The 25,449-nt window shown below is 39.6% G+C and overlaps 1 protein-coding gene across 4 annotated transcripts in view; it reads right to left on the bottom strand.

Annotated features, from left to right (window-relative positions):
• Positions 1 to 25,449, bottom strand: part of DPYD (dihydropyrimidine dehydrogenase) — a 594,441-nt gene that overhangs the window by 41,463 nt on the left and 527,529 nt on the right. Inside the window, exon 22 of one of the 4 annotated variants that reach the window (XR_016280499.1) lies at positions 19,936 to 19,993. The exons of the other annotated variants lie outside the window; for them this stretch is intronic. The gene's annotated coding sequence lies outside the window, so the exon portion shown is untranslated. Of the gene's footprint in view, positions 1 to 19,935; positions 19,994 to 25,449 lie in introns of those variants that run through there. 4 annotated transcript variants of the gene reach the window in all.

Here is a 25,449-nt window from a genome sequence, read left to right as displayed (position 1 = left end):
TCTTTGCAGGAATGTAATGATGGACCAGAGAAGGGGGAGGCAATGTTTGGCCCTCCCAGTCTTGCTGTACAGCAATTTCCATCAGGCCTCACTATCAGCTAAGATAGCCAGGGTTGAGGGGAGTTGTAACGTTACAACATCAGGACCCTCCTACACTCTGTGATGATAGCCCTGAGATTCTACTTTTTAATCCATATGGCTGCATTTTACGGAAGCCTGAGATTAGCAGTTCGAGGGGGGGGGGGCTATTTAAAATTCATAGTTAGATTGCACATGCCCAAATTATAAATCCCAGGATTCCACAGGATGGAAAGTTAAAATGGCATCATAGTGCTATCATTATATACTGTGAAAAAGCCATTGGAAAGAAATAAGTGGCCCATTCCTGAGAGAGCTGGATTTTTTGGCCTCATTCGGAGCAAAGATTTCTGTTTTTTTTTTTTTTTTTTGTGGATCTTCTATAGAATTATATTGCTACACTTTCTGAATTTCCTGGATGTTAATAAGCAGTCTTGTGACATGTTAAAGACCATTTATGTTTACTCTACTTCATGCTGTAACAAATCTGTTAGTTTTTAAGGTGCCATATACTTTTTCTCTCTCTGTTATTTTTGCTACAGTAAAGTAAGTCTCTTCTTTTGGATTTTAATTATTCCCTCCAACAGAATTGTGAAATATAACATTTGAAAATTGTTTGTGCCCCCTGATTTGTAAAAATAGATCACATCAATTATTCCAGTTTTATAGAAATATGGCAAAGCTAACTGCAATTGAGAAATATGTATCCATGTACAATAATACCGGGATATTACTAGGAATAATAATAGCCTGTGGTTAGAAAGCAAACATATAGTGTTCTTTGTACAATGGGACTTATTTAACACAAATTTCCATGTGGTTGTTTTCTGCACAGGAAACATCACTTTCTGCATAGAAAGCAATATTTCTGTGTATAAACATTTTCTACAGAGTTTTCTGTGCAGAAAATCCTGTTTTCTACATAAAAATGCCATGAAAAGAGTTTGCACAGAATAAATCTCAAATTTTAGAATCCTCTGTGACAGTTGTGGTTGTCAAAGATTTTCTCGTAATAAGAAGAAAATTGCTAAACATATTTGTTGCTTCCTTCCAGACAAAAATTATATTTAATATTACCACCCTTTGGTCTGAGTAGAAATGGAATAGGTATTCAACAATTTTCCAAATGTGGTCAAAATTAAAATAAAAAAGTAGAGGCTGTGTAGAGATCGTGAATAAATAGCAATTCAAAATGTGAAGCTATAGACTCTGGTCAATATTTATTAAAATCTCCTGCAACATAGAGAAACATATTACTTTAAAAAACAACGGTGGGATACAGACCGCCTTTTCCACCAGCGGGAAGCCGCAGTGGATAAACTGTGTGGTTTCCCACGGCGGAAAAAGAACCCACAAAAAGCGGGTTCTTTTTCCGTCATGCTTGTGACACCCGAATGCGCAAATGGCGCACTCGTGACATCACAAGTGTGCCACGATGTGCGGGCGCTAAGTGTCCGTCACGTCAAAATGGTGGCGCCCATGTGTACTGACTGTATTCCTGTTTTTAATAAAAGTATTGGTGTCAAGCATTGCCCACTCCACCCAGTTCAGTAAATCAGTCCTCTGTATTCAAACAGTGAAACTTTTATTTCAGTACTTTAGATGTTAGCAGGAAGATGTCTGCAGGCAGAACTGCCATCAGCCACAAACACAGGTCTAAAATTAACAATAACCTTCCCTAAGGGCTTGTGGGCTTTGCTATGATTTGTCCATAAATCAACCATACATATCTATTTTCCATCCCTCTTAGTCTAAACACGCAGCTCCCTTTACACACTTTAGGTTTGCCTCCATATTTCTTTTCCCATGAGAAGGCCCTTGAAAAACAGCAGCCTATAGATATCCGTGTATTCCTAACCAAGCAATTATTTTCACTTTGAACCACCAGCAAGTTACCCCCCCCCCCAATATTACACCTCCCATCATTCTCCATATCAACAACACATTATACAACTACCCATATAATTATATACCCATATAATACTACATTGACAACAATTAAATGCAATGCATATGCACAGCTTATGACAGATTCCATTAGACTCTGAGAGTTGGCCAGAATCCTCTTGGGCCTACAATTGTGCTTTCATAACTGCTATATATTCATGATCCCTACATAGCCCCTAGCTTAGGGGCTACATGGGGCCTGTGAATGTCCCTCTGACTTCACTTACCTAAAAGCAGCTGCTGGGGTTGACAGGGGTCCATTCCCACTTTGATCAAGAAGTGGTGGTGTGATGTTGCAGCCTCCTATCATGCGAATGATCTCTGAAGCAAGGGGGATTTGAGACAGGGGTCTTTTTCTGCCATTCATAGTGGAGATTGCTCATGGGAGGGGGTAAGAACACTAGGCAGCTGCTTCTCAATCAAAATATACCCACTGATCCCAGCAGCTGTTTCCTGGTAAATAGGATGGACAAGGGGGCTGTCCAGAACCCACTATGTAGCATGGTAGTTATGGTGCTATGTAGAACATAATGTTCATACAGGATTCCATCATTTGAAAGTATTATCATAGCACAAGAATATGATCACACTTATCTTTAGGCAGAATTTTAATAACTATGATTTTAACTCCTGTATTTAGAATATTACATATATTATAGAATATATTATGGAATATGTTTAGAATATATTAAGCACTCATACAGATGACTCCATGAAAAGTGCCTTTGAACTTAACTATAGATTCATTTAGTCTAGCCCACCTGCCTATATTCACCTGGATAGAAAATGAGATTTTTGCTACAGGGGAAACTCTGCTTAAAATGACGGTCTCATCTTCATCTTGACTATATCAAATAGCTTCCAAATAATATATGGGTTTTTTTTTCAGATGAGTTATTAGAGAGACTGAGCAGTGCTTGTGTATTCAGAAATGTGATGCCTCACTCAGAGCATCATCTTCACACCACAGCTTCAGTGAACATGAAGAAAATGAAAGTCTTTCTTTCTTTCTTTCTTTCTCTGTAAATTCCCCACCCCCAAGCTGTGACAGGCGTCTAAAAGTATCATATGTCTGAACATTTTTGCCTCTTTTTACAGGTTTATTTATTTAATTTTTTGTCACCCCCTTGATTAGATAGTGCTTCCCCCCCGGAATCGATGAAGTTGCTGGGTCATCCTTGTATATTTCACAATGCTTTTGCTCTCTTAGGTGCACCTTCATGAATGCTAAGTACGCACTGAGCATAGCAAGCATGTGCTCTATTATTAGAAGTCAGGAAATGGGTGGTAGGTTGGAAACCCTATCTAAGCAAGAACATTTTGCTACACTTACCAAACACTGGAAGGCTTCAGTCACAAAAGCCAATAGTAAGGCCTTGATTGGCTTTCAGCCAGCTTCACAATGTTGGTATGAATAAAGGAAATGAGATCCATAAAATAAATACAGGATGTATAAAGGAAATGGGAATGTAAAGGGCATTTTCATTCAAAATCACTTTACTTGATCCTGTTCCATATCCTCCAACTGTCTTGATTTGGCAGTGAGCAGTCTAGCTGCTGAATATAGCGCTAGCTGCAATTTCTGAGTCTTTTTAAAGGGCAGCTCCACATAGAGTTCATTGCAGTCATCTAATCAGGAGGTTACCAGTGGATGGACTACTGTGGCTAAGTTATCTCTATCCAGGAATGGCTGTAGCTGCCAGATCAGCCGAAGCTGGCCCAAGCACTCTGAGCCACTGGGTCTATCTGGGCCTCCAAAAACAAGGATGACTCTAGGAGTACGCCCTGACAACAGACTTGCTCGTTCACAGGGAGAGTGCAAGCCTATCCAGGGCAGGCAATCTGGCCAACTGCCAGATTCAAGAACCACTAATTCAAAGAGCTTCCATCTTCAGTCTCAATTTATTCACCCTCATCCAAATTCATTATAGCATCCAGGCACTGATCCAGCCCCTCTACAGCCCCAGCCAACTTTGATGCCAAGAAGTGGAAATGAGCGTCATCAGTATACTGATGGCACCCATCCCCCAAACACCTTATTACTTCTATCAATGGCTGCGTATAGATTTTGAACAGCATGAGAGATAAGACTGAATCCTCTGTGGCACCCGACAGCACAATGGCCACAGGGCTCAGCAGGAGTTCTCAATTTCACTCTCTCGAACCAAGCTTGCAGATAGGAGGGAAAACACTGCAAACCAGTGCCTCCTACTCCCATCTGCCAGAGTTGGTCCAGTAAGATACCATGATCAATGGTATCAAAAGCCACTGAGAGATCCAGGAAGATCAAGAGGATGTCTTTCTCTCAGACTAGGTCACCAGTCAGAGCAACCATGACTGGTACCATATCCTGACCTGAAACCAGACTGAAATGAGTCCAGATTTGTTTCCTCCAAGAACATCTGAAGCTGTCCAGCAATCACACGTTCAAGCACCTTGCCCAAATACAGGATATTAGTCATTGGGTTGAGGGAGATCTTTTCAGGAGAGGATGTACTACAGCCTCCTACAAGGCAGCAGGCCCCTCCTTCAATGTATGGAGACATTTACCACCCTTTGGACTCACTTATTCAATCCATGCCTGCTAGATTTTAAGAGCCAAGATGAGCAAGGGTCAAGTTTACATGTGGGATAGACTGATCAAGCATCTTGAATCGGGATGCAGCAACTGAAACTGATTGTAAGAAAACTGATTTTATGTTCATCCATATGTTAAATAATTATGTGGTTTCATTTATATGTTAATAACAATAGCTGCTTACAGAGTTGTTTACTCAAGATTTACTCACGAGATACACATGAAGCTCTTTAAAGATTGTTTTTCGTAATGAAGACAGTCATTACTTCAAACTATTTCTCATGATTCAATTTTATCTTGCTGTTCCTCTAAGGAACTTCATAGCATAATTTCACAGTTATGTAAACTGTCTGGGCTGGGTTGGGAATGGTTGACCATGACCTTAGGTTGGGCTTCCAATGACTGTGTTGTGGTTTTACAGCAAGCAGTTGCTCACAAAATGTAATTTTAGCTTTGGATCAATGAACCACCATTTTGTGGTCCTCTCTTTTTTACAGAGTCCTCATCTAGAATATGTTGAAAGTTCTTCTCTTTTTTCTTTTTCAGTGATATCACCATGGCTTACCCCTAAAAGCTTATCACCTGGGATGCTGCTGGCAATCCTACTTCTGGAACAACATAAATTATGCCATTGAGAAACTGAGCAGCTTTGCTGTAAAAATCTATACTTGCAGCCTTTTCATGTATTGACTTCACTAGTTTGAATATTTCACAAACCAAATATTACATGGCAAAGAAAGAAAACTCTGGCTGACTGAAGCTGCAGCCTTTGATGGTTTGAATGTTGCAGTTTCCTTTCCATGGGGAAAGCTTCACAGTTTTCAGTTTCTGCGGTAAAAACTGCATAATTTCTGGAAAACTACATTGATTTCTGGACAAGCCAAGCAACCATCATACAAAAGTGGTGGAATTTTCTGTCATTAAAAGAAAATGAATTCCCAAGTGGCCTGAAGATATGAGAGAAAAAAAAATTGTTTCATTGTTTTTGAATTCATTGAAAAAAACAGATATCCTGTAAACTGTCTTCTATGCCCTCATAATCTAAAATGGATCTGGTCCACAGGTAACTGCTTGATCTTCATTGATTTAAACATGGAATTTGTGTTGGATTTATTAGATTGTGTCTAACCTTTCTATACTAATTGGTCTAAACACTTGGCTACCGTACCTCATGCTGTTAACTAGAAGGTGTTAACTAGAACAAATAACAAATCCTTTATTATAAGTGCAGACTGAGCAAAGCTTTAAGGGAAATCAATGTTGCAATTTTAATTTAGCACTTCATTGTGTCCATTTATATGCAAGCCTTGTGCAATAAAGTTTTCTCTGGCATATTAACCAATTCCTATCAAACATATGACCAAGAAAAAAACCCTGCATTTTGAGTCTATGTTCTATTGTACACCTCAATAATATGCTTGTTTTTTTTCTTAACTTTGTCAAAGAAACAAGCTTTGAGCAAAACAGACTAAACATATTGAAACTAGTTTATCTGTGTGCTATCAGTTTTATGAGCATTGTGCTAAGAAGAGCATTATTATTTAAATAGAGTCCACCAAATGCAGAACATCACAGCTGAAGTTTTATTGCCTCTATAAAAGAAAATTTGGCTGGAGCATATAAGAAGCAACACAAATGCGAACTCAAACACAGCTGCGTAGCCAAACCTGCTGTAAAATGCATTGTGTTTTATAAAAGGCGACTAAGCTAATTTACACAATATCTTCTGAAACGCTGCTTCCACAGTAATAGTCCACGACCTAGTCCCAAGCCTAAATCCTGTCTACTCAAATCCTTTGGGTGTCATAATTGGCCCTCTACATGTTGTTATTTCCACTGCACTCCTTTTTAAAGCAGAAAAGTCTTTGAAGAAGCAGGAGCTGCTGCTGCTGCAAGCAGTCACTTCTGAGGTCTGCTATTTGCTGTTTGGGGATTATTTTTCAAGGCCTGGAGGGTCTCTGGAGTGTTGAATGCTGAAGGCTTCCTGGTGTGCAGGAATGGGTATGACTTAGAGGGATAGTCTTGGCCAAGAGGAATAAGAGGCCTCAGAGGAGCCCCAGACACTTTTTGAGCAAGATCCTCAGACACTGCACTTCCTTTATTGTCTAGCATTCCATGGAAACTGGCAGAAATGGGACAGTGAACATATTTGAATTTTTAAGAGGGTGAACTAAACATGACATTCCCACGCCGAGTGACCTGACGTGATAACCTCAATGGAAGACAAGTCATCAGAAAATGAAGGACATTCAAGAAAAATGTAGGACATTACAAAATAAAAGCTAAAACAACTAATATAAATATAAATGCATGCTTCTTAGTCATGTCTCAAAATGGAGGACATTTTGAAATTCTTCATGACAGAAGGCTGAAATGTAGGACATGTCCTGGAAAAGGAGGATGTCTGGCCACCCTGCTCCTACAATCAAGGTGCATACTACCAAGCAGAAGTTATTTTGGCTTTAGGATGAAAGAAGAATGAAGAAGTAAATGGTCAATTAATGCATACAGCAATCTCAGGCCCGTTACAAACGGGCGTAATAGTATGGACGGGGTCTGTACTAGGGTTAGAAAGGGGCATCACTTATTGACACCCCTAACCCTAGTACGGACCCAGTCTGTACAAAATGGCGGCGCCCTATACAGATGGGCGCCGCCATGACGTCACCACCGCTCCACCTCCAAATGAGGCAGCGTGGTTGTGATGTTGTCACGCCACGCGAGGGCGCCTAGAGTGCCCTTTCTGCGGCATGAGAAGGAGCTCTGAAACGATTTAGACAGCTGCACCAGCGATACAATGGAGAAAGGGACCAAGCGGCCCCTTTCTCCTCCTCCCCGCCACCATCGAGTGTCCTTGGGGCATGAAGCCCCAAGGACACCCCTTTCCAGGCTGCAGGGAAGCGGCCTTTTGCCGCTTCCCCACGGCCTGGAAAGCAGCGGATTGGGGCCTCGGAGGCTGCCGTTCTGGCAGCTGAGGCCCCGATCCGGCGGGGAAAGGGCCGGTTACAGGCCGCCCCAAACGGGCGGTCTGTAACCCGCCTTAGACTATTGTTATTACAGTCCTCCCTCCATTCTCATGGTCTTCACATCCACATCCCTCACTTATGCACGAGGGACAAAGAGAGGGAGAATAAATGGTTTGTGTGCTTGCGGCGCATGGCCATGCACTTCGCACGCCCGCGCTTATATTCAAGCCAATAGGGCTTGAATACAGGTGAAACTCCTTTTTCATGAGGATGTCTGGAATGGATCCCACATGAAAAAGGAGAGGTCACTGTAGTGTGTTTTTATCATTCTCAGTTGAGGCTGAAGAACAAGCCCACTGTAAAAAAGACAAGCCACAATAGCTTCTTTCTCCTGAGTGTAAGATTGAATCCTTTCCAGCTTCATCATAAATACAACCATCTTGCCCTTCAAAGAGAACAGAACAAAAAACTGGAAAGCACATATTCAGAGTAGAAGAGTAAAAGGATACGAGGCCCCATATGCTGTTGTTGTCCCAATACCATAACTACAATAAATGTACTTTTGTCTATTTTATAATCGCTCCTGAAGAGGGCCAATTGGTGACAAGGCCGAAACACATTGTGCTTTTTAAGGTAATACAGGTTTTGGACCATCAACACCATGTGGGATCTCGTTTCTTTTTACTCTTCTTCAGAGAAAACATTCATTTAAAAAAAAAATTGAAAGAAAAGGCCTTTCATTTATCCATTTATCTGCTTATTCTTCATACTGTGCTTTTTAAAAGTCCTGCAAATATTTTGAAAATACTGGCAACAATTAAATGTCATTCATCGTTGTTGTGTGCCTTCAAGTTTTTTCCAACTTAAGGCCACAACTAAGGCAAAGCTATCGTGGGGTTTTCTGGTGATTCCCCCAAGGTCTGATTTGTCCAAGGTCACTCAGTGGATTTACATGGCTGAGCAGGCATTCGAACCCTGATCTCTAGACTCATATTCCAACACTTAAACATTCAACCATAGATTTTCCTTCATTCTATCTCCAACCTAAAAACCTCTTTGCTCTTGGTGTTTTAAGAGCTTGTATCAGAGCCAGGGTGACCTGTTGTCATAACTGCAAAGGAGGACAAGGCACTGCAAAATGTAGGATATTCAAGAAAAAGGATATTATGAAATAAAAGCTAAAAACACTAATATAAATATAAATTCATGCTTCTTAAAGATGCATGTTCTTAAAAATGGAGGACATTTTGAAATTCCTTCTGGATAGAAATGTGCAATGTAGGACATATCCTGGAAAAAGAGGATGTCTGGTCACCCTGATCGTTGTGAGAAAAAGTGCATTATGGAGCAATGAAACTGCCTCTACCATTTAAAAAAGGTACATTTGTACCCATCCTTATTGGCTTCACTGGAAAGCTGTGGGAAAAAAGTTAGTAATTTATTGATGCTCTGTGAAGATGCACAAAATCTGTCTCTCCTATATCCATCTTCGATAATGTGCTTACCATCACAACATCTGATTAGGCAATGTCAAATCCGATCCGAAAGGAGAAGCAGGAGATATAAATAAAATGTATTATTATTATTATTATTATTATTATTATTATTATTATTTAAATAATCAACCATTCAGGTAGTTAATGCTGGTATCTTTGCAAGATATCTTTAAACTGTCTTTCATCAAAATTGGTTCCAGGATGGTATACAATCATCAATGACAGAACACTGCACACTAAAACATGCTAAGCACAAAATGTTACACACTAAAGCAAACTAATTTTTCTACAAATAGAAACCCCAGCAGAGAAATGATCAGAAAATGTGCTTAAAATCCCTGATTGAATAGTAGGTTTTTTTTGTCCATTACTAAAAACATAACATGGCGTCAGGTGTGCTCACCTGGAGAGATATTCACCTGTATCTAAATTATTGGAGAGTGTAAATAATTGTAAAGCTGCAGTACAGATTCTAAATAATCTGAGGTATAATCCAATTAACATTAAAATAATACTTTGAAATGTTGCAATATGTATATTGTGCATTTTGGTTGTTCCCATAAAGGTATCATTGTTGGGATGTTATAGTCCCCATAGGACTTGCTCTATGGCCAACATGGCTACCCCTATTATAGATTATTAATTACTGGTTATTTTAAAACCAGAATTTTAACCAGAAATCAGCAGGGAGACCAAGGAGTCATGATTGGAAAGGAAACGTTTATTATAATTATTATTATTTAGCTGCAGCATTGCTCCCAGTAAGAAATTCATCCACATTACTGGGATCCTCAAATTCAAAGTGAACCCAATTTTTATAGTATTTTGAACAAAGACATTAAAACAGATTGAAATAAAATATTAGTTTCTATTCACATACTGTCAAATAATCTATAACAGTAGAAAAAAACACACTCACATAACCATTTCAACAGCAAAAAGGACAGGTTGTGAAAAGTGATATACGTAAGAATGAAAACATAAGGCTTTGGCATATATTGACCAATTTGTACAATGAATTGCATGAAAACATCTACCCAACATGACAATCAACTTCCAAGATGCAAAATGCACCATATCATGCAGCTATCTTCATTAAAATTTGTCTACCATTGAAGTGAATAAAGGACAAATCAGATCTTTGTCTATGACTATATGTCATGGCAATAGCTGGGGGAGGCATTTTAAACCATAATTTCTATGCAAGCACAATGAGACTAAATAAAATTCACAGAAATCAATAGATGATATGCAAGACTCTTTCAAGCTGTCTCACTGCTATAATGGTTTCCTGAGTACTAGATTAGACTGAAGCTGCAATTCTATGTTAAGGATGGAAACAATATTTGAAAAATGCTTGCTTTTTGAATATCAGGAGACCCTGATAAGAAGAATCATGGACTGACAAAAATCTTCACAGTTGAGGCCTTACTGTGCACAAAATTTGTACTTGGTTGATTTGCATAGAAAATAGCATTTTCTGTACAGAAAGAAGCATTTTTTTGTTCAGGAAACAATATATCTATGTAGAAATGATGGCTGAGATCCTGCATCAAACACTATGGCCTTGTCTGCATTGGCCAAAATACTTCAAGGGCAGCCCATAGTATTCTGGCCCTGGAGCTGCTCCTCGTATCTGGCCCTTTGTCCCCATGCCAAGATGGGTGTCTGCATGTGTCCCACTGAACTTCCTGGTACATGTGCCATTGTCACTCATGTCTGAGGTCAGAATGAGTGATCTGTGGCAGTGGCAGATGCACTGGATGGCTCAGCAGGATGTCCATTCAGACAGCCGCCCATGCATGGGAACAAAGGGCTCCAGATCTTCCCGGAAAATCTGAAGTAAGAGAAACGTTTTTCAGTTCATGTTAAGGGTATTATATACTGCTTCTGGTGCTGAATGGGCCAGACAGTATCCAAACTGTTCACACCAGAACCAAGTTAGGGCTATGCATCATCCAAACAAGACTCTTCCAGAAGAGGGTGGTGGTGGTGGAAACCAGAGCTTTTGCCCTGTGCACACCAGGACATATTTCTGTTTCAATTTCTCACCTGACCCTTAAAGCCCACCTTAAAAGCTAGTCAGCCATCCAGAATGAGGAGGGTTTGTCCTGCTGTCAAGTAGGGCACTTACAAGATGACATGACCAGCTTCCTCCTACAGGTAAGTCATGTTGCCAGAAGTAGCGGCATAGACCCTGGCAGAGACCTGGCACAACTCTTTATTACAGTGTCACACTTTGGCAGGAAGGGGGTTGATCAGACTCCATTGTTCCTGGTAACTGACAGGCTTTTAATGTATGCTTCAGCATCATTTATGGTCCATGATCACAAATGACATTATGAACCAGACGTGATGTCCTAGATCTAATTTACAACATTATAACAGACTACCTAATCCAAACCAATATTTCTATGTAGAAATATTATTTTCCTACACTGAAAAGCTGTTTCCTGTACTGAAAATGCTGCTTTCCATGAAAATCAACCATATGAATTTTGCACAGAATGAGTCCTGAATTATGAACAGGCTTCAAAAACGGTGAGTTTTTCAAAGACTTTCTCACAGCAGGAAGAAAATTGCTCAAATTACTCATAGCTTCCCTTGGGAACAAAATTAGTGAAGAATTATACCCTTATTCTATGTACATTTTGAGAAATAAGTACTTTTGAAGGAATGAGAAAGTTTCTTTGAAAAGATTCTACTGCAATCATTTTTTCAAATCACATTCTTTCTATCCTGAATATGTAGAAGTTTGCAAGTTTTGGTATGCTGAAATTCTCATGCTTCTGCGAAGGACTAAAGAATATATGGTGATAGTCCCTATAATAAACTCGACAAGCTTTTGCAGCCTGAATATATTAAATACTGTATGATCTGACCACCCAGAAGCAGCAGATGCTTTTTTGTTCAGCTTCTCTGTCTAAGAAATGGAGCATATGATGCACTGGGTTAACTGCCTTCAGTGACTGGAAATATATGGTCAATGTGGGCAATTAATCTGGAGGAAGATGCTGGGGACTCACATATGAATGTCTCAGGCTATTAATCATTGCTGTAAGAAATGAAGACTGTATAGGCAGTCTCTAAGAAATGAAATACAGATATAGATATTAGGTTAAATAAGTTCAGCTCCTGTTGTATCTGTCCCCAGCTCAAAAAGGGCTTACTAGATTGCTTTAAAAATCTTTTTTATTAATTGAAGTTGTCGTTATACAAATAGCAGGTGAAACACATCAGCTTAGAAGAGGCATTCCCCTGTGTACACAGGAGGCATAGGATGCCTCTTCTAAGAGGTAAGAATACAGAGGTAAGCATGGATACTTATGACAATACACTCCTGAATTACTATTTTGTTTTATTCATATGAAAAATCATGCAAATTGATCCATCAAAGGATCCATGACTACAGTGGAAAGAGCCTGTCCCTCCTCCATCTGACTTCCTAAACAAGCATTTCTATTTCTTGAACTGTTCTGAGTTAATGTCTTATTAATAACCAGTTCATTACAAAGTGAGCTTTAAATATATGCCACAAATGTAGCCACTTTTACAGATTTCTCAAATAGCTGTCTGTCTGCTGTGAAACCTCAGTATTTGTGCTCACCCTGTTTTCATGGCTTCCTAATATCAGGACTGTGCTAAGGACACAATTAATCCATAAATTAAATAACAAAGCTTGTCATAGTAAGGGTGGTTTTATTGTAAAGGAGGGGTGGGGAAAATGATGTTCTGGGGTGGTATTCAGGTCCCATGACTTTTTTGTGGTCATCAAGACCTCCAGACACCCAGACTCCCATTTTCAGAGGGGGCGGCAGGTCAATTGTCTCTTTAGAAGTCTCCAGGAGCACTGATTCACTTTTTAAATAGGTTTATTCTTTTTAAAAGAATAAACATTCTTTTAATGTTTAAACTCCCAGGTATTGGACTTTTGACCACTTTCATTTATTGAGAGATATTGTTGTTGTTGTCAAAACAACCTATTAGAAAACTGGGCAACTCTCAGATGGTCTTAGTAGCAGAAATCTGCTCTCCTGTACCATCAAATTTTTCTGCCCTGATGTAAAACACGTTTTTTGAGAGATACATTTTCAAGAACCAGTGCTAAAATATAGGTGACCAAAGTACAGGAAGCTTCGCTACACATCCTTGGGAGACTGTCTTCACATTCAGGAGGAAAGTAAGAATGGTCCATCTCATGAGGCTATTGAAACAGTATCATGCATGTTGCTTTAATTCATTTTATGTCCTGTTATTTATTTCATGCGTTACTTGTTTCTGTACTATTTAAATTGCAAGCTACCTTGAGCCCCAATCATGAGATAAAAAGCAAACAAATAAGTAACCAAAGCTGGCATTCTGTATTCCAATTACAGATTCATAACCTAGACTTATGGATTTGTCATTGCTCCATATTCAGTGATACTACAGATATACTATCATTGACCTATTGCCATGATTGTAAATGCCCCTAAAAGCTACTTTAACATCCAGCAGCTGCTATTTTCAGCTATTACTGGGGTATAGGAGGAGGATTTCTTCCACTCCTTCCAACCAGCAAGTGAGGTTGCAATGCTGAAACATTGCCAGTTAAACAGACCTCCATTGCTCATTTGGCTGTTAAGCTAGGTATGGGGGTGCGAGAGGTTGGACCAGGAGGCATTATTTATTTCCTTATCACACTACACTGTTATAGCCCTATACAGTAGGTCCTTGGTATCCACTCGGGTTTGGTTCCAGGATCTCCCATGGATACCAAAATCCATTGATACCCAAATCCCATTAAATACAGTGGCAGAGTAAAATGGTGCCCCTTATATAAAATGGCAAAATCAAGGTTTGCTTTTTGGAATTTATATATTTTAAAAATATTTTTAAGCTATAGGTCAGTGGTGGAGAACCTTTTAGTGGCCAAGTGCCCAAACTGCAACCCAAACCCCACTTATTTATTGCAAAGTGCCACGTCCCTCTGGATTTCTAATGACAAACTCTAGTGAAGTTGGGACAATGGTGCGTGTGCCCACAGAGAGGGCTCTGAGTGCCACCTCTGGCACATGTGCCATAGGTTCGCCATCATTGCTATAGATGCTTGAATCCATGTATTAAAAAAGTGCATCGATATGGAGGGCTGACTGTATCCCACTTTCACTGCAATGGCTGCCTCCTGTGGAATCCTGGAATTTGCAGTTTAGGGAGGGACATTTAGAATTTTCAGCCAGAAAGCTCTTGGGCCTCACTAAACTACAAACCCCAGAATTTCACAGGATGCTATCATGGCAGCTATAATGGAATACAGTGCTTTAACAGTGTAGTGTGATAAGGATCTTATTTGGTAACACATTCTGAATGACGTAGGCAATGCAGGATATTTGCGCAGATTAACAACATGGCTGGATGCATAGATGGATGGATGCAAGCACAGAAGAAATGTGTTTCACATGCAGTGGAAAATATTTTCATTCCTTTATAAATAAGAAAAGTTGTGAAAGTGTGTGTGTTTGTATGTGTGTGTGAGAGAGAGGGAGGGGTTGAGGGAGGTAGAGAGAGAGAGAGGGTTGAAGGAAGGACAGAAGGCTCGTTCTGAATTTTAAGGTACTGTCCTATTCCACCAGCAATTCTAACTGACTATTATGACAAATGCTTTATCATGAAGATCCCGGCTCCTTTTAAAACAATGATTTTTCTTCTTCTCATAACTCCTCTGGTCAGCACATCATAGGGTCTTTTGTCATGAAACAACTCTCCAATAAGCAATCATCTTGGGGAAAACCCATAGCATAATATCTTCAAACTCTTTATAATCACAGCAGGAGTTGGAAAAATCTACTTCTTAAAGTCATTGCATTTTTAAACCATTTTTGGAGAATAAGTTATTTTTAATTACATGACATAAGGAACTGTGCTTTTCATGTTCCAGAACAGTTGGAGAAGAACATCATATATTTCAAAAAGGCTTGAAACTGCATGCTGATGAGCAAAGGTGAAGAATTACACGGCTTTGCCTATTTCCTGAGTAGGCATGGCAAGAACTTGACACAGCAGGACAGGTGAAGAAATTTAACCTAATTTAAATTTTGAATAATTTTGAGAAGACCAACCACATATCTAGCTTCTTCAGCAAAATAATTTCCAAAACAAAGTTTGAAAAATGGGGAATAGAAAAAAAGAATTATTTATTTTCCAATGGTTTTTCAATGGCACTATCCAAGGAAGAATGCTAAATATTTCATTAGATGAATAATTTGAAAGAATCTATCAAAGAAACTTCATTAGTGATATTAAAATTATTCTAATCCGTATGACAAATTGGCTGAGATCCTGCATCAGTAGACATTCATGGATCACATAGTGCCATCTTTGCAGCCACTGCACCCTGTAAGCAGTGCAACATACCTGCTCCATACAGCATTTTTTTTGTACTGTCAGGGAGTAGGGATGATGAGTAGGAAAGCATCCAGACATTTTTCTGTAGGTGGATGCACTGAATTGTGAAGGTGTAGGTCCAATTTACACGACTGTAATTCACTAACAGGATGCTACACATTGTTTCTCAGTTTTTTGAGCTGTCTTATTTAGCATGAAAGCCTGCTATCCCGGTATATAGTGGCTTCCCATCCTCTACTGGAAAATTCTTGATGTCAGCATGGCCAGATTCATTATGCATGTTGAGAGTTCTCCATTCCATGAACTACAAAGCCATGTGCCTAAGAATGCAATCAGAATGCCTGACATATGAAGTAAGCCCACTGATTTCAGTGTTCTCTCCCTTTTTAAAGCACTCCTTATCTTTAAACTGGACTTTAGCTGCATAGTGATTAATACAGAAGATATCTACCAAAAAAGAAAAAAAAGAAAAAGAAAAAAGGACTGTCCTCCTATAGCAGGATACATGACCACTCTGTATTTGGGCTGGTTTGGATATTTCAAAAACTGCTTCTGAAGAACTTTCTCTGCCTGCATCCTTCTAGTGCAGTGCTTTTTACTTACAGCATCACTGGAACTTGACAGGGCAGCTTCATACTCTACTCAACTCTGGTCTCCATATCTAGTCCCAAGCAAAGTCCTCTATGGTCTGGAAAGCTTCCTCTCTTCTCAACTCTCAGCTCTGCCATCAAGGACCAAGTCTGGTATTTGACCATTTGTAAAAACTATCTTCTGGCCAGAATCTACCGTAAGAATCCTATTTGTCAAACAGATGAGAAAATATATACAGTGGGCCCATGGTATCCATTGGAGTTTGGTTCCAGAACCTGTTAAATACAATGGCATAGTGGAATGATGTCTCTTATATAAAATGGCAAAATCTAAGTTTGCTTTTTAAAACATTTTGTTTTAAAAATAATGTTAACCTGTGAATGGTGGAATGCATGGATAAAGAATCTATAGATAAAGAGGGCTGATTTTGTGAGTGCATGTATATTCCTTTAGTAACCAAACAGTTGTCCTATAATGACCTCATAAACACCAATCAAGTTTTTGACTCCTTGATCAATGTGAAATGAACTTTACTAAGTTATTTTTTTGACTACAGCTTCCCAAATAGCCACTGATTATGGCAACTGAGGAATTCTTAGATCTATTGTTCAAAAAATAAAATTTCCAGGCTCTGGAAGTTACTACCGTAAGACAGCTACAAATGTCATAAGCCTATAATGTTAGCCTCATTCTAAGTTTCTCAGTTTCTGACTGTCATTCACATTCACCTCAGTTCCACATTAGTTTACATGACTTCAGTGTGAAGCAGACAGGTCAAAAGGAGCGTCCAGAGGCAGCTCTGGTCCTGATTGCTCCGGGACCACGGTGATCGGATGGCCCACCACAAAGCGATTGGGCAGCTGACAGGAGTAGCTTTTTGCTGCTCACTTTTCCGGCAGCTTTGGGCCACCTTAGCCGGTATCAGTATAGCTTCCGGCTACTTTGCAGGTGTGCATCACCTAAACACCATGCCCCCAAAGAAGTCAGAAGCTGCCTTATTTGACCCATCTGTTTTGGGCCTTCCTTTTTTCCCCCTCAGATGGAAATTCATGCATATTTTTGCCTGTTTTTCCCCCCAAATGTATACATTTTACATTTTACAGCACTCTATGCAATCATGCTGGCTATTATGATCACAGTGTAGTCTCTGACAACACTGGCTCTTTGGCTTAGTAACAGAGATGAGCACTGCCCCTATGGTTGGACACGGCTTGACAACCTTGTCAACGGGAAATACCTTTTACCTTTATACATTTCATACCTTTTTCCAATATACACATTTTATACAAATTTTTGCATTGGTTGATGTTTTGTTTCAACACATTTCAAATGTGCACATTTTTAGTTGTACATGTGTTTTAAATGGACACATTTGCATGCATGGATTTCTGAAATGTCCACATCTGTCAGCACTCCCAGAGTTTTTCTATCTGGAACAAATGTCCAACAAGCTTCTTTTCCAGAAGCCCAATACAAACTAACAGAACTAGCTTCCAGGAGAACCTGATTACAGTCTATTCAGACATCATTCACAGTGTGTAAGAATTACAGTAACAAGCAACAAATAAAAAAATCAGCATTTCTTCACAGAATAGATTTGCAATGCTGCTTGGGAACTGTAGTGTAAGATTAAGAAAGGGAGTATATTACCTGGAGTCAGATGAGGGGGGGAGAGAATTATACTATTTTTTATTCAAGGTTTCCTTACAGTTTTACTCATGTGCCTAACAGGCAGAGGTCTGAGGCCCATGGATTTTGCCTTATGAGAAAGACTGGAGCAAGAAAACATAACACACACACACACACACACACAAAGTTGAAACACACATACTCAATAACAGAGCCACCCAGAAAAACAGCACTTGAACAGTATGGTCTAACTGAAAGCTGGTGAATCACAAAAATGCTTCTGAAAAAAATACAGTATTTATGAAATGATTGGAACATTTGGCCAAGCTTCACATTGATTGGTTGGTTTGCTGAGGATCTAATACTGCACACATTTTGCACAAATGTACAAAACATTTCCCATGCATTTATCATGTGCAATGCAAATGATGGCAGTGTGGTGCTCTATAGATACTCTATACTACAGCTCCCATAAGCCCCAATAGGTATGGACAGAATTTATGGGAGCTGTGGTTCAAGACATCTGCAGGGCACTAGTTTGGAAATAATAACATAGTAGGAATAGCACCAGCATCAGTGCTAGCAGTAATTAAGTATAATCTATAATAATAAAATAGAATGTCCGCATATCCATCTATGGCTGTCATAATTCATGGCATTATGTTTAAGTGCCTTCAAGTTGCTTGTTGACTTGTGGTGACCCCTTCAATTTCATAGTGTTTTCTTAGGCAAGGAATGCCTTGCCTAAGAAAATGCTCACAGGTGGTTCCACCATTCACTTCCTCTGAAATATAGCCTACAGCACCTGTTGTAGAAGCCTAAAAACTTGAAAGTGTTTTTATTGTCCTCTAAGTTGAAATGCCCACTAGGCAGAAGCAATTCCAAACTGGAAGGAGGCAGCCATAGCTCACCATGAAGTTATGGTAGATGCCTCAAAATTTGATAGCTTTCCCCAAGATTCAGTGCTCATTTTCAAGCTGAAATTCTAAATGTGGAGGGAAGGTCTTGCTAGAAACAGAAATTCATAATTCATCAGGAAATCATTGTAGACCCCTTAAATTTGACAGAGTGTTCCTGCTTGCCACCAAAAGTCCCCTAGCCAGTTTCAATTTTTAAAAATTCTAAAAGTAAAGAAAGGCAGCCTGTCATTGAGACAGCATGATAATTCCTTCAAAATGTAATACTTTTGCTTGTCACTTAAGTTGCAGTAGCCAGCTGCATGTTGAAATTCTAAATGGGAAGCTTCCTAGAAACAAATAAAATAGAATAAAATAAAAATGGAGGTTGTCATATCTTATCAGGAAATATTTTTTAAAGGGCTAGAAAGCAGGAAAGGATTCTCTGCAGCACCGGTCCTGAAATGCCTGAGGGAGCAAATTGGGAAGGACAATAGGAGAGGGTTAAGATGATAGTGCTAATATTTCTGAGGTTTAAAAAGCATGGAAGCAGTGGCATTCCCACCCCTAGTGTCATCTGGTGTGAGATGGGGCTACTAGGGGAAGATGCAGAGGGGGCAAGGTGGCGGCAAATAGGGTACACCCGACACTCTCTTTTGCTGTGACAGTGAGGGCCTTCTCATCAGGAGACTGGATCCACCAGAGCAAAGGCAGGAGAGGATTGCTTGACCTTATCCTGTGCTGCTGTGGTGCGAGCCTCCTCATGAGGAGACTGGCACCACTGCAGCAATGGCAGGAGGGGTGTGCTTGACCCTTCTCACCCCACAGTGGGAGGAGGCCCCAACAGAGTGTCACCCCTCTTCTGGGGTGTCACTTGGTGTGGGCTTCACCTCTTGTATGCCCCTAGTGATTGGATGAAGGATGGGAGAGGGCTTGCTGAGGTACTACAGGTAAGTATGGTGAGCTGGAATACAAGAGACATCATGGACTCCTTTTGATATTGACCTGAGCACTACTAGTACAGCAGTAGTACCAGTAAATATTGACTTGGGCACTACTGGTACAGCAAATATGCTTTGAAGTTGTACAAGGATTAAGAAGTAAAATAGTCCTTCCTCCCTGAAGGGTGATAATCCAATATTCATGAAAGAAAAGGGATGGAGAAGGGGGAGGAAAGCAAGCAACTTTAAGCATGAATTCTTGAGAAATTGCTTTAAGTTTTTAATGAACAAGTGGGGTGGCCCCTGAGAGAGACAATGCTTGAATCAAATAACATTTGGTTTGATCTATGCCAAAAGGGTAAACCTACTGTCTCACCACTCACTTGGCAGCGTCCCAGTAGATGCCAGGTTTTCACCAGCAGCAAGCGGGTGGATCAGGTGGCTGATAATTCATGAGAGGCAGAGAGGGCAGGAATCACATGGGCAGCTGGTCCCAGAAGAGTTGAAGGAGTGTGATAAAAAAAGGATTAGCAGCCATGTTCTGGGATGCTCTGACATCAGCAGCCTGCCTTGTCTGAGGAAGGCTGACCATGCCAATACAAAAGCAGGGTATCAGGTCTCAACATCTTCTGCTGACTTGAGAATGGTTAAGAGTTTAGGAACTTGAGTACTCACAAATCACACACATTTAAATCCCCAATTAAAATGAGCAGGTCTTATGAGCAGGTAAATTATTACAAGCCTATTTTCTGTGATCCTCATGAGCTTGCCAAGAAAAAGAGCTAAGAAGAGGCTGATTTACCCCACTGATCTTTTTTTATATGGTCACACGTGAAAATGGTGAGCCATTTCTACATGAACTGAGCTGCTAGGTTTAAAAAAATAGCTAGGAAAGGTATGCAATTATACAAAAAAATTCAGTAGTGAAGTCTCATAATAAAAGCATGTGTTCAAACCAGTGGCGGAAGGCTTGGCTACATTAGTCTTTTGTTTCCTTGCATTTGTGCCATAGCTGGTCTTCCTTGATATTGTGAACCAAAAAGTTATCTGAAGTCTAACCTAAAGCCACAAATGAAAACACAGACACAGACAGCCCCCACCACCCCACAAGGTAGAAGGAAAATGGATTGAATGAAGCCACAATAATGTGAAGGGGTTGATGGAACATACAGAGATGTTATGTATGGCAAGAAGGAAGAGGGGTAAGGGTTGGTGGTTAATAGGAAAAGATGTCAAAAAAATTGAAACATAATAATAGTGCAATTTATCCTTGCTAAACGTACTGTAGTGCGCTATAATTAAATATGAAAACCTAAATTTATCTCTGTGTTCAGCTGTCATTAATTTAACAGGGAATGCACATGTTGTAATCTAATGGCTCATTCCACCCCCACCCCCACCCATGTGCAGCATATTAAAATGTATATTAGCCTCAAGGTGCATAAACACACAATAATAGGCCAAAGGTTTTGTCATCTGGAAGGGAGGGGGGGATTCCACGCTCAAAGGCCGTCAAGTAGCTGGTGATGCAGGGGAGCCACTCACTTAGCCTCATTAAGCCACAGCTCTCTTTTGCTTGTCTTTTGTTCTGCATGACAGCAGCCTCTTTGTTGTATAATAATTCATTCCAAGTTCGTTCCAAGCTACCGAAACTGGTGAACTGTGGCCATTTTAATGAGAAGTATTGGTGGTATGCATAATCTGGGAGCCACGTGGACCAGGCAATCACAGAACACTGCAGCCAGCAAAATGAGACACTGTCGAAATCACAAATTTGTCAAGTTGTTTTTGGACAGGGTATTATAATAAGCACTAAAATATGCACCCTATTACTTTGCATCTGCCAGTCAAAGATCACTGTAATGAATGCATGCTGCAGGGTATGACCAGGCCATTGTTGTAAGTAAAACAAACTGGAGAGTACAAAAAAGAATTATGTATTTTTGGCAGCGCTTGACTTATTTTCAAATCCTATTGCATTAGGAGCAGGATTTTTCTGGCACAGTGTCCAATACCAGAACACACTGAAACTGCCAGAGCTAAAGAGTTAACTGAAATACACTGCTGTTCAGCTTTCTTTTAAAAATGGTTGTGTTTACTAGCTGGGGGGAAGACAAAACCGGTGCATACAACAAATGGAAACATCCAACCCAGTAAAAAGGCACACAGATTAAATTCTTTTAAACATCATTTACTATCATCTTAGAATCCTTTGTTGAAACAATTTCCACTGAAACTTGCTTAGTCGTTTTAAAATACCATTCTGGAAATATTGTTTCATGAAAGGAGCCTAGTTAGGAACAGTTCACAACGTCCTTTGCTGTAAAATCTGCACACAGCAAGCTGCATAGGTACAGGCTTCAGGGCAGAGAAACTATGGTCCTTTGAATGTTTTGGATGACATTTCCTATAATCATTTTAAAGGGAGGCTGGGGCTTCTGGAGCTTGATGTTTGGACATAGGATGGATACCTGAGAAAGGAGGCAGGGCCCCTGAATGTTTAACCTGTCCTGCTCCTCCTCTTGTCCCCTCAGTAGAGAGTTCAGAAGGCCCAAACCCAACCCCATTCTGATGTGAACAGTCTGGACAATGTCCAGCTAGTTCAGCACCAAACCCAGGGTATAAGACACTTAAAATGTTTTATAAACATTCTGTAGAAAGTGAGTGTAAGGGTTAATGTAGAGAATAGAAGTGAAGATGGAGAAGGGGATTGAAGGATAGAAGGGGAAAAGAGATGGATATGAGGTGAAAGGTAGGTAGGAGAGGGAGATAAGGAGGAAGGAGAAGGAAGGAAGGAAGGAAGGAAGGAAAGAAAGTGGGAAGCAGGGAGAGAGTTATGGAGGAATGGATGGGATGAAGAAAGAGGGAAGGTTAGGGGAAGGTATGAATGTATTAGCTGGGAGAATGAATGGGAGGATGTTGGAGGGTAGGTATGAATGGGAAATTGAGATGAATGATAAGATAAGATAAGATAAGTTGTAATATTTTTGTTGTTTGATCTGTTGTATGTTTTATTATTATTATTATCATCATCATACTTTATTTATATAGCGCTATAGATTTACACAATTTGATGCTGTGGTCTAATGTATTCTTTACCAGTTTAACAAGAAACATTTGCCGGTGGCAATGCAATGGACAAGCGAGAGAGAAGCTTTATTGACCTGTTTGTTGTTTGTATTCTGGCCACAGTGTAAGATATGGAATTTGTCTTACATGACATTAACTTTAAACGGGTATACACTAGAACATTTTTCTAATCCTGAAACGACATAAGTGAATTACCTGAACATAAGTGCTGTAAGTCTCCAGAGAAAGATGAAGAAAGCAACCAATGATAGGTACTTGGTAGAAACAGAAAGCACCAGACAATGACTACACTCCAATCCAACTGTATTAGGAGAAATTGGATACTTTTTGCAATACATTATAAACACAATTGCACACAAACACCTTTTAATGATGTTGCTTTCTTTGATAGGATGTTGATAAGATTTTTTTTAAAAAAGAGTTTTTTCAACTTTTGTTTCTCCTTTCCTTTTTGAAATTCATTGTGAAAGTCTAAGGATTTTGTGAAAGATTTCACAAGGTAGATTTCCACAAGGAATGTCCTGTTTCTCATAGCTCAGGCTTTCCCTATGAGATCTTAAGGAACACAGGTGCAAACATTGGCATAAAAAGCTCAGAAATACTTTCCCAGCAAAAGACTAAACAGCCAGATATAAGATCAAATAACTTGTGCATACTTTAATATTAATGTGCACAGTTTTTTGTAGTGCTAACTTCAGAAAAGTCTAGGTACAGAAAGGATATTGATTTTTTTTTAAGGCTGGAAAATAGGTTTTCAAATGTTGTAAAACCCATACGAGGATAATACTGTATGGATGAGAATCTGTCCAAGTAATGATTTATTCTTATTTAAAAAGCATGTATTTTATTTCCTAAAAATGCTGTTTTTTGTTTTTTGGGTTTTTTTGGTGAGGAAAATACTGCTTTTGTGCAGGAAACTTCTTTTCTATGCTGATATGTTTTCCCCAATGCAGATAATTGCAGGTTTTTGTTCAGGATGCTTAATTTCTGTACAGAAATTACCATTTTTAACCATTTTGCAACCATTTTTTTCCAATATTCACAAATCTTCTTTCCCTCTCTAGGCTTCCCTGGAGGCTGCAGTTTGCCTAATAAATGATAAGTCCCAAAGTGTGAATAAACTTGGAAAACCGTGCAGTTTTCAACGACTTTCTCCCAAAGAGGAGAAAAATGGTAAAGTGATTTGGTATTGCCTAAGAGAATGAAATTTATGAGCATTTAAATCTCTAAGCCTGAGCAACCTCAGAAATGTGAGAAGTTAGAGAGAAGAAATTCAATTCTTTTCCCCCCAACCACAATCTAGACAAAATCTTCTTTCAAGCTGTCCCTGAATTGCAAATAGCAGCTTCAGAGAGGAACTTTTGTGAACCTTTGCATTCAAGCTCTTCATGCAGATGCTTCTTAGGCTTACCTGAAACTGTCTATTTAACCACACAACTAGTAAGAATACCTACCCCCCTACAAACACACACTTTCAGATTAACACACTGTTTTAAAGTTATCTTTCACTTAACATAACTTTATGTATACTTAGCTAAGTAGCAGAGCTGTTAAGAAAACCTGCCAATGAATTGCAAAAATGTGTATTGGGACATTGACAAGAGTGCCTGTTGCACATAGAGACAAATATGCATCAGTGAGTGATGTACATTGGAGCATGATGTGCACTGGTGTGCAATGTGCATTGGGCAATTTGCTGGGTCTGCTATGTAGTAACATAACAGTAGTCCTCTGCTGGATAAGGAAATTACAGAACTATCAAGTTCTAATTCCCGCATATGTAAATCCATTTACAAAGACACAACTCCAATACATGATTCCAGTCCTTGAACTGTTTACTTGTGTCTCTGAGGACTGGTAAGGAAACTGAGAGGATGCCTTCCACTTTTCCATCCAGTTCTCCTTGGTGCATCCACACTGTAGAAATAATGTAGTTTTGACCCCACTTTAAGTGCCGCAGTCCCATCCTATGGATTCTTGGGATGTGTAGTCTTATAAGGTCTTTAGCATTCTCCTTCAAAGAGTGCAAAGATTACAGATCCCAGGATTCTGCAGGATGGTGCCATGGCAGTTAAAGTGGTATCAAGCTGAATTATTTTTACATTGTAGAATGCCCCCTTACTCTGTGCCTTTCATGTTCTTTATCTTCCAAGCACAGATAAATTGCATTAGGCAAAGAAGGACTAGATACTAAGTGGGACAGGTTCCTTTAAACACATACAGAGACAGAGGCAATTGGGCAGGCAAGCAAAAGATGTGCAAATAATGAACCTCTTAATGTAATAAAGGCACTGAAGCATATTAGTACACAAAACCCACAATTGCATATGGAAATTGGGTAATAATTGGGCAAGTTAGTGTTGCTGCTTTGGACCAGATTAAAAGGAAAGATAGGCCTGTTACAGACAGCCAAAATAAAGCTGCTTCGAGTCACAGTGGAGGTATGGTGTTTCAATGATGCATGCATCCTAAGAGTCCAGAAGCCACACCAAAGCCACGCTCCAGTCCTTAGGGCTGGAGCATGGCTTTGATGCGACTTCTGGACTCTTAGGACGCATGCATCATTCAAATACCATACCTCCACTGTGACTCGAAGCAGCTTTATTTTGGCTGTCTGTAACAGGCCATAGAAAGAGACAAAGTGATGTAACTTGAATTAAGACATGTTTTGTTAGTAACACCATGTACTATTCTTCAAAGCTACAAAAACTCTTACTGCTAGCCTCTCCTTTCCAGTACTACCAATATTTATAAGACAGTACCTGGGGCAATTTTGGATGGCAATGTTCAAAGGCCTATCTAAATGTTATCCATAGCCAAAATATGAAATCTATATAATTAGCTTGATGCACA

The sequence above is a fragment of the Sceloporus occidentalis genome, unplaced genomic scaffold (assembly GCF_023333645.1).
Source record: "Sceloporus occidentalis isolate IW3139 unplaced genomic scaffold, rSceOcc1.0.p SCAF_3, whole genome shotgun sequence".
Taxonomy (NCBI): domain Eukaryota; kingdom Metazoa; phylum Chordata; class Lepidosauria; order Squamata; family Phrynosomatidae; genus Sceloporus; species Sceloporus occidentalis.
Note: the sequence above shows the minus strand (reverse complement) of the source record. Positions and strands in the feature narration are given on the sequence as shown.